The sequence below is a fragment of the Microcebus murinus genome, chromosome X (genome assembly GCF_040939455.1).
Source record: "Microcebus murinus isolate Inina chromosome X, M.murinus_Inina_mat1.0, whole genome shotgun sequence".
NCBI lineage: Eukaryota > Metazoa > Chordata > Mammalia > Primates > Cheirogaleidae > Microcebus > Microcebus murinus.
In genome coordinates this window covers 69,236,614-69,243,314 of record NC_134136.1, presented here as the reverse complement: position 1 = coordinate 69,243,314, position 6,701 = coordinate 69,236,614, and the positions used below count along the sequence as shown (strand labels likewise).

General features: G+C 44.0%; 1 pseudogene; it reads right to left on the bottom strand.

Moving 5' to 3' along the window:
- Positions 1 to 246: 246 nt before the first annotated feature.
- On the bottom strand, positions 247 to 4,264 carry LOC142865794 (rho GTPase-activating protein 12 pseudogene; annotated as a pseudogene).
- Positions 4,265 to 6,701: the final 2,437 nt, after the last annotated feature.

Sequence of the window (6,701 nt, the reverse complement as noted above, 5' to 3'; positions counted from 1 at the left end):
AATGCAATTCTAAGAAAAAGAATCTTAGTCACAAACCATTCACTTTCAAATACTGATGAAGAAATAAAAAGTCCAAATTGTGGGTAGAAGAGGTGTTGGCATGGAAGGGAAGAGAAAATGTATAAAATGAGAAATTGTATTTGCCACAGGAAATAGTGGATTCAGTTGATTTTCTAAAATGAGGTATAAGAGTATGCCAGTAAATGCAAAAACAAAAACATTAAAAACCAAAATGCACATTTCCAATGGAAAAATCTCTAAATCTCTTATAGTTTTCTTTATTAGACATTTCGTATACAGCAGTTAATCTAGAAAAATACATTTAAAAAAATCTTCAACAGACCATGCTCCCTGTAACAAAACCTTCCAAACCCTGTTTTATTATACAAATCAATCTACATTAGTATGTAAAAAGAAATTCTTAAATTTAGCAATGTAATTTTCCATCCAACAACCATCTAATTTACATATGGGTTTCCACTATTCATACTAGAGAGTTAGAATTCTATGATAAATTTTTTCTAATGTTTTCTGTACATATTAAATAATCTAAAAAGGTTCCCCTTGTAGTGCATTTACCATTTAGCAAGTCTATTCAGTATTTTTCCAGTACCATTAGCATTACAGTGATTTACCTGTAAATGTAATTAATATCTAAAAGTGCACACAGTTAACTTTCCCAAATAACAGCCTATTTCTGGAGCAAACCTAATATTCATGGAAAAGATTACCATTATTGTGATTAGAAATGTATGGTTAGAATGTACTCTGAGACTATACAACATGATTATATACATAAGCTAAAGGACATGAAGTCTTTAGCCTATATTTACATCAAATAATGTCTGTTTCCACAGGGTCATACCAAAACTCAGTATGGCACTAGATACAATTAGGATTGTTAGCTACAATTCAGTACAGCAAGACAGCCCAAAATGTCCTGAACTGACTTATGCTAACTAAAACTCCAGTACCTCACAGTGTTTTAAGTAACGTTAGTGTGCTGCTCAAACAAGCAACTAAGATACCCAGTAAGGATGCTGTGCAACATAATAAAAAGACAGCAAGCCTTCATCAGGGGATTATTTTGGGGTTATAGTGAATTTTAGCACTTAGATTGCCACTACATGCACAAACCCTGAAAAAGAAATACACAGGTTTTAAAACAAATATACTTCATTTTGTTTAAAATGCCCAAGAGCATTTTCAAAATAACTGATAGTAAGTATTCTATCAAGTGATGAACCTATAGATATTGAGAAGAAATTCTACATTATCCAGTTTGAGAGAAAAAAAAATGTACTTTTCTTACCAAATCATCCAGTGTATATGACTGGTTAGAATTGTAAGTTTTGCTTTTTACTGAAATTCAGAGTATGAAATGCAAACATTCAGGATAGAATGAATTCAAAATCACACACAGTTCTATCAACTCGCAACAGAGCAGCAAATATGAGGGCCTCTTCCCTTCCCTTCTGATCCCTCAAAAAAGTGCAAAATCAAAAGTCACTGCTTGGTCCAAAAAATAAAATACATTATGTATAAAGATTTGAAATCTGATGGAATCCAGCTTCTATTCCGCAGGTTTTCTTCAGTAAGAATCAACGTCCGAAGATGGAACTTAATTCCAGAAGAATTAATTCTACAATCTGATTTTGGTACACAGTATGAACTGCTATATTACCAGTCTCTTTCTCTGGCTTTAATAGAGTAGGACCAAAAACAATTGCTATACTCTGATAGGTCATTCGGTTTTTTTCTCCATTTTCTATAACTCTTTTGAGATGTCTGAAAAGAACCTGCATTGTATCTTGATTTGGCTTCGGCAACTGTCTGATTAGGTCCTTAACAGCAGCAACTCGCTGTCTTGGTTCTTGTTTAATTGCATTAACAAAATCATTAAAATGATTAAATGTGAAAAGAGGTTCTGGTAATTCTCGAAAAAACATTTTCAGTGCTCCAGTGATAACATGAATATCTTCCCATTTACTATCATTCAAGTCCAATTTCTCATCATGATTCACTGCAAATCGTAGCTTCTGGATCACTGCAAGGTTGCCACTTACTCTGTATATCCCATCAACATCCAGACCATGTTCTTCAACATGTTCGATACATAACTTCACAAACTTTGGCACTGTGCTATTCTCTCTCTGACACAGACTAGCAAGATTGGATCCAAATACCTGATCTTTAATATAACCTTTTTCACGAACCGCTTGCAAAGTAGGGCGTCGTGTAAGAAACTTCTTTAAGTTTTTCTTGGTTTTTTTCTGTTCCGAAGAATCTATGCTAGATACTTTCATTGAACGAAGCTTTTTAGGCTCCTTCTGGTCCTTTTCTTTATCATGCTTTTCTATTCCTGGTGAATCTGGTATCTCCTCTTCAGCTGCTTCATTGGTTTCTACTGCCCAACTTGTGCTACTTCCTTGAGTTTTGGTAAAAAGTAAAGATGAACCCTGCAACACTGCCCAAGAAGATAACCAGTTCTTTCGAACCTTCTTCCCATTTTCAGTAATTTTTGTTACATTTAATAATCCATATTTCTCTTGACCCTTATCATTGGTGTCCAATACGATGGTACTATGTCTCCACTTGGTTAATACTATTGGTTCTTGCAGCCGCCTGTCCAGGCTCCTACTTTTAATTATTTCTCTTTGCTGCTGGGATGAAGCATTATACTTTGGCAATTCCCATTCCGACCGAGATCCATCTGCACTGTAGTAATATTGTCTACCTTGATCATCAACATGCTTGAGCCACTTTTCATTAGTATAGTCACTGGTATACAAGGTATGCCCACGTTCATCCAACTCTTCTGACCAACCCCTTGGAGGAGAACCACACTGACTATCTGACTGGCTGTAACAAATGCTGTGGTAGTTTTCTTCTGATGAAAGAAGCTCTTGATCTCCTGAACTTTGGAAATCTCCTGGACTTTGGAAATCTTTGCTATGCTTGCATCCCGAGCCCAACGAGGTGGTTTCCAAGTTCGTTCCTGTGTTCCTCTGTTATAGTAGTAACAACGCCCTGAACTGTCTTTATGAGTTTCCCATTCTCCATTAATCTGAATTGCTGGGCTCCCAGGAAGTGGGGGAAGAGCAGATTGGGATATTTTCAGCTCCTGTAGATTAGCATAGACTGGAGAATCTGGCCTTCCTTGATTTGGAGGTGTAGTTGCCCTTATCTGTTCTGTGGAGCTGCTGCTCAGTTCATCGCCAGATTCCGAATCCTGATGAATCCTTTCGGAGCCTTCACCTGCTGAATCACAAGACTGTTCCTGGGAGAAGCTAGTTTTCTCTATGTCCAAGAACTCTGGGCCGGGAAAATGACCAAATAAGCGTGTCCTATTCTGGCTGGAAACTTTAGGAGAATGTGAGTCATTGTTAAATTTTCCATTATTATGGGTCAGGTCCAGGCTTAGGTTGAGAGTCTGACCCGGATTATAACTGGGTCCAAAATTCTGATTTGCATCACGAATAAGACCTGTTCCTTGAACAGATGACGATGGCTTTCCAAAACTTGAAAGCTCAGGCAATTTGTTCACATTTTCTGTTGATCTCTGAAGATGCAGACTCTGTACCACTTTCACAGAATTATTTGGCAGTCCAGCTGCGGGCTTAGCAGGCGGCATCAGGGCTTTGCGGGTTACCTCCTTCACATACTGGGCTGGCACGTAGAATGCTTTGGAATTCTCATCTGGCTTGACTTGCCACCAATCATCATTCGTCTTTTTCACCAAGATGTACCGCTCCCCTTGTTTTATGACAATCTTTCTGTCCTTTGCTTCATATTCATAATCATATTCTACTTCAATATATACTTGCCCCGGAACGATCCTTCCGCTTCTGTCAGCCATTTTCACTCAGTAATATTCACCTCTCAAAAAGGATGGTATGCCACATTATGGCTTTATGGTTTGTTGGAGTAACACTGCTTAGAAGATCTAAATATCCAGCATTACATTTAAACCTTTAAAACCATGCTTCTGTGGCTGGATGCGGTGGCTCACGCCTGTAATCCTAGCACTCTGGGAGGCCGAGGCGGGCAGTTGGTTTGAGCTCAGGAGTTCAAGACCAGCCTGAGCAAGAGCGAGACCCCGTCTCTACTGCCTCCGTCCGCGCCGACCCGCGCCTGCCTCCTCCCCGAGCGCGGCGGCGAGCAGCTCGTCCCTTCGCGTCGCACCTCGGCCACGAGACGCCGAGGCCGGCCCGGAGAGCGCTCGCACGGCGGCCCAGCGGCCAGTCCCACAGGCGGGTCTCTGAAACAGACTTTTTACTTTAGTGACACTTCAAGCATCCAAGGCATGAACAAATGTGAAGCTGAAAGAGCCAGTTCTTCAAGACGGATCCCTCGTGGCTAACTGGGCCTGAATTTAAAATAGAGCAAAGCGGCCGTTTGCTAACTAGCTAGCAGTCACACATATGCTCTGAATTCCCCCAAAACTCTCACCTTTGTTCAACTTTGGAACTTCCAGAACTCAGCTGTATGGACCAGTTAGAGCTCAGTTTCAGCTGTATCTACCAACCAGGGTTCAGCTGTGTCGACCAATCAGAGCTAAGCAAGTTTGAGTCCTTCCTTCACATTAGTGGACTTGATTGGGCACCTGGACGGGAGGTTTCTCTACAAAAGCCAAACTCTCCGCTCATTCCCCGGAACGCACCTTTATTTTGCACTGAAGGCTACACGTCCCCGCTTTGCAAACTGTCCGCTGGAATAGTCTTTCCTCCAAATTCCTTTCCGGAGAACTTTCGTTTACGTGCTTGGTGTCAGAAGCAGGATTCGAAGCAACGCCCGACCTTCCTCCCAGCACCCCCTGGACCAACGCATGAGTGCATACAAGAGGCACTTGAGCTCAGCTGAGTGCTCAGCAGGGTGGGGGGCGCAGCTAGAGTAAGTTCTCTCCAGTTCAGACTCTTCCTACACTTTGGTTGAGGTCTCAGAGACTCTATTCCCTCCTCATAGGCCCCCTCCACCCAGAAGCCCCCCCCACACCTTCCTTTTGGCCCCAGTCTTGGGGTGTGGGGGCCTTCCCAGCTGGACTCGGCACGTCTGTAGGGTTTTGGGGTGCTGCTCCCGCGCAGGGCAGCAGCCTCAGCTGGTTAGCTCAGCGCGCGTGTTGAGTTTGTTCCAGCTGGGCTTTGTGAGCAAAAACCATGGGGCCAGGAGTTGTAACTGGCTCGGTCTCTACACAGAAATCACGTCTTAAAACTTGTTAGCCAAACTGGGGTCTCAAACTTGCCAGTCTGCAAGCACAATTAGAACAGAAAATAACCTCCCAGAGACTGTGGGAAGCCTGTTTCAATTGGCACTTTGGAAGTTCTCAACAGAATCAAGAAGCCACCATCGCCACTCTTAGGGAAAATAACTGCAGTGTCAGTGAGTGCCTTTAGCCAAGTAGAGCGGGACTGAAACCAAAGCGCACATGCCCCTCTGGAAGACTCTTGTTGGCGCCCCACCTGCCTTCTGCGCCCTTTGTCACTTCTGCTTTGTCCTTTGCTCTCTCCTTCCCCTTTCACTCTTTCACCTGGTTATTTGAAAAGGTTTTTAAATTGTCTCTGGACTCATCTGTGTATTTTCTCCAGGCATCTTGTGATGAACTCCTGTGATTTTATGTCGTTGGGGCATCCTGTGGAGAGAAGTGGCAGGGATAAAATTTGCTACTTACGTAACTAAAGATGCTGAGGAGAGGGCCGGGCGCAGTGTCTCACGCCTGTAATCCTAGCACTCTGGGAGGCCGAGGCGGGCGGATTGCTCGAGGTTTGGCCAACTAACATATATAGAAAAAATTAGCCGGGCATGGTGGTGCATGCCTGCAGTCCCAGCTACTCAGGAGGCTGAGGCAGGAGGATCGCTTGAGCCCAGGAGTTTGAGGTTGCTGAGAGCTAGGCTGACACCACGATACTCACTCTAGCCTGGGCAACAACGTGAGACTCTGTCTCAAAAAAAAAAAAAAAAAAAGATACTGAGGAGAAACCTCCAACCCAGGACACTGACTCTCGTGGCCACTGTGAAAATCTAACAAACACGTCTGCAGGGCCCCCTCCCGCCTGGGCCAGCTGCCCAGGTGCTGTCTCTGTTCCTGCCACTCTCCAGAGGGGGCTGGAAACAAGAAAGGACTGGGAGGGGAGTGTGCCTGGTGACCTGCGGATGGTGCTGAGCGCACCCTCCAGAGCTTGCCTCAGGTCTCCCGCCATCCCTGACCCTGCCCAGGCTCAGCTCCCCAAACAGAGCCTTCGAGAACCCCCCTCCTCCCCTCGGTGGTTTTCCTACAGAAACTGTGTTGTCTGTATTTGCGGTTTTGGGAGTCTGTTACAGTTTTAGAATTGGCACAGAGAACCTCTTGTGATGCGGCTGCATGTCACTTTAATGACAACGCTTTTGCAGAGGAATTTTGTTCTTAGAATGAACTTTCGCCCTTTTTCTGACCAAATAATTGCTGTGACACCAAGGCAATAAATAGTTTGGGTCACCTCAGAAAACCTCAAAAGTTACAGCCAATGTTGATGGATTTGGGACCCTGGAAGGCACACCTGGCCAGGAGGAAGGTGGGGGCCCTCCTCTCGGCCCCAGAGATGCTCGCTGTGAATCTGACCTCTGCCGATGCCCCGTTTTTTGCTGAGACAGCTCACATGTGCACAAGTCCAGGTTAACTCCAGCCTGGGTGCACCCCTGCTGCTTCACCAGAATGCAACGGCTGA